General features: G+C 31.0%; 1 protein-coding gene across 1 annotated transcript in view; it reads left to right on the top strand.

Annotated features, from left to right (window-relative positions):
* LOC117176354 (discoidin domain-containing receptor 2) overlaps nucleotides 1-3,153 on the top strand; it is a 212,220-nt gene that overhangs the window by 41,962 nt on the left and 167,105 nt on the right. The gene's annotated exons all lie outside the window — the stretch shown is intronic.

A 3,153-nucleotide genomic window follows, 5' to 3' on the forward strand; every position in this document is an offset into this window, starting at 1 on the left:
TACTCAATTTTTTATTTGTTCTTATTTTGCAATCATACGAAATTGAAACATTTTGCCTTAAAATCTTGTAAACTTTTTCAAAATTTGAGGAAATCATTTTACATGTTTAAAAATCTTTTTTAATTTTCTTTGAATTTTCATTTTTCAAAATAGAAAATTATTTAAAACTTTTAGGCGAAAATAAAGAAAATGCTTTTTTTCAATCATGTCAGACCTTCTAAACCCTATCATTTCTGAAAATCATTAAAATTATTCCTGCATTGTTTATTTATTCTGCATAACTTTACAAAATTCTTAAAAAATCTTTACAAGTTAGACTTATTTTTGAATCGTTAAAAAACATCTAAATATCTCTTAAATTTACTGAAATTTGTTCTAAAATTATGTAATATTCTTATCTTACAGTTGAAAAACTAATTTGAGGATTTTAATAAAAATTCGACTTTTCGTCCCAAATTAATAAACCCGAAAATTCTCAGAGTACCTTTTACGTAAATTAACAAAAATTGTGCACTTTTTGTATCCTAAAAGTGACTAATTTAAAAAAAAATTAAACCAAAATATAATAGTTTTATCCTCATAGTTCAAAAATTATGCGAAAGTTCATATTTTTTCCGCTTAAGAAAATTCATATTTTGTTCGCTGAAAAATTTCATTATTTTCTGAAGCAGAAAAACAAATAATTTCCGGAAACTAAATCAAAAAATTTTAATGCCTAGCCATAGATTTTCAATCTTAGGTCAAAAAGTAAGGTTTTCATCAAATTGTTATCTTTTGTGTTAAGCTTCTAAAACAAAAAATTTCCAGCGTATCTTGTACAAAAATTGAAGAAAAAAAAACATTTCCTCAGCCTAAAAGTGAATAATTTTCAAAACAGATTGAATTGTCAAGCTTAGGGTTTGAAAATTGGATTGAAAATTTCGTTTTTTTTCATAAAACTTTGTCTCTTTATCGCAATTTTTTAAAATTAAAAATTCCCACGGTTTCGCAAATACTTTTTTTGTGTTTTTTTCATGATTAATAAAATTTAGGAACAAGCCAACCTTTCTTAGTACTTCTTATTTATTTTCTTAAATTTTTAACTCAATATGACACTGAAAGAAAATTTTTACACCCTCAGTCTCAGACTTGCAAAGTTATGTTAAAAATATAGGTATTTTATAAAATTTCGAATCTTTATCGAAATCTTTTGAAACTAAAAATTTCCAGAGTACCTGGCAAGGTAATTAAAAAATGTCTGTACTTTTTAAAGACCAAAAGCTAATTTATAGAAAAATTAGTCCTATGTATACATTTGTGAATAAAGTCTCAGTTTTCTATAGAAATAATATTAATTAAATTTGTCGTGTATATTCTTGCAAAGGACAATTTTATGCCCTGTGGACCCTTGATTCGGATTCAGCGACCCAAAAATCATATAGACATGCTGATTAATAATACCGAACATGAACAATTTTTTTTTGCAAAATTATACAAGAAAAATCGCTGTCATCGTCGATTTTAAGTTTTCCAAAAATATCTCAGCTAACTGGGTTATTTGGACAGCGGACTTGGATTCAGCGACCGAAAAAAAATATAGATATGCTGAGTATGTCTAATGAACTTAATCGCAGACTTATCAGTGGTTTATTATTATTAATAACACCAGCACAAAAAAATGGTTTGAAAGAATATAAGCCAACTATGATATTTGGCCCGGAAATTGGATTCAGCGACCCCAAACTCATATAGATATGCTGACTAAGACCACGGAGCATAAAATTTTTTTTTGCGAAAATGTGCAAGAAAAATCGCTGTTTTCATCGATTTTACATTTTCCAAGAAAATATGAGCCTACTGCGTTATTTGGACCCTAGATACGGACTCAGAGACACCAAAAAGTATAGAGATGCTGATTAATTCCAACGAACGTAATTGCAGACTTATCAGTGGCTTACTATTATTGATAACACCGGCACACAAAAAGAAATTTCGATAGAATATGAGCCAACTGCGTTATTTGAATCCCGGATACGGACTCAGAGACTAAAAAAAATATAGATATGCTGATTAATTTCAACGAACCTAATTGCAGTCTTATCAGTGGTTTACTATCATTAATAACACCGGCACAAAACAAAATTTTAAATGAATATTAGTCAATTGGGCTATTTTGATCCTGGATTAGGATTCAGCGACCCTGAAATCATATAGATATGCTAATTATGACCACTGAGCATGAAAAGATTTGGTTTGCAAAAATGTACGAGAAAAATCGCTGTTTTCGTCTATTTTACGTTTTCCAAACAAATATAAACCACCTCGGTTATTTGGATACGGGATTCGGAATAAGCGACCCCCAAAAAATAGATATGCTGACACTGCCCAACGGACTCAACCTCAGACTTATCAGTGGTTTATCATCATTAATAATAGCGACACACAACAACAAAATCAAAAGAATATGAGCCACCTGGGTTATTTGGACCCAAGATTCAGATTCAGCGACCCCAAGATCATACAGATATTCTGATTAGGACCACCGGACACGCACAAATTTTCTGTACAAAAATATTCAAGAAAAATCGCTGTTTTCGTCGATCTTACGTTTTTCAAACAAATATAAGCCACCTGGGTGATTTGGACACCGCATTCGGATTGAGCAAACCAAAAAAATAGATATGCTGATCAAGTACAATGGACTTAATCGCAGACTTATCAGTGGTTTATTACTAATAGTAGTACCGACACACAACAACAAGATTTCGAAAGAACATGAGTCAACTGTGTCATTTGGACCCAATATTAGGATTCAGCGACCAAAAAATCATATAGATATCCTGATTAAGACCACCGGGCACGCAAAAATTTGGTTTGCAAAAATATTCAAGAAAAATTGCTGTTTTTGACGATTTTACTTGTTTTACAAAAATATGAGCCAACTGGGTTATTTGGACCGCGGGCTCGAATCAGGCGACCAAATAAACATTTATATGCTCATTAAATCTAGCGGACATAATCGCAGACTTATCAGTTGTTTATTATTACTAATAACACCGGCACACCAAAAAAAATTCAAAAGAATATGAGCCAACTGGGTTATGCTGTTCTCGGATCCGGATTCAGCGACCTAACCAAAATATAGATATGCTGATTAAGTCCAGCGGGCATAAA

The sequence above is a fragment of the Belonocnema kinseyi genome, chromosome 7 (genome assembly GCF_010883055.1).
Source record: "Belonocnema kinseyi isolate 2016_QV_RU_SX_M_011 chromosome 7, B_treatae_v1, whole genome shotgun sequence".
Taxonomy (NCBI): domain Eukaryota; kingdom Metazoa; phylum Arthropoda; class Insecta; order Hymenoptera; family Cynipidae; genus Belonocnema; species Belonocnema kinseyi.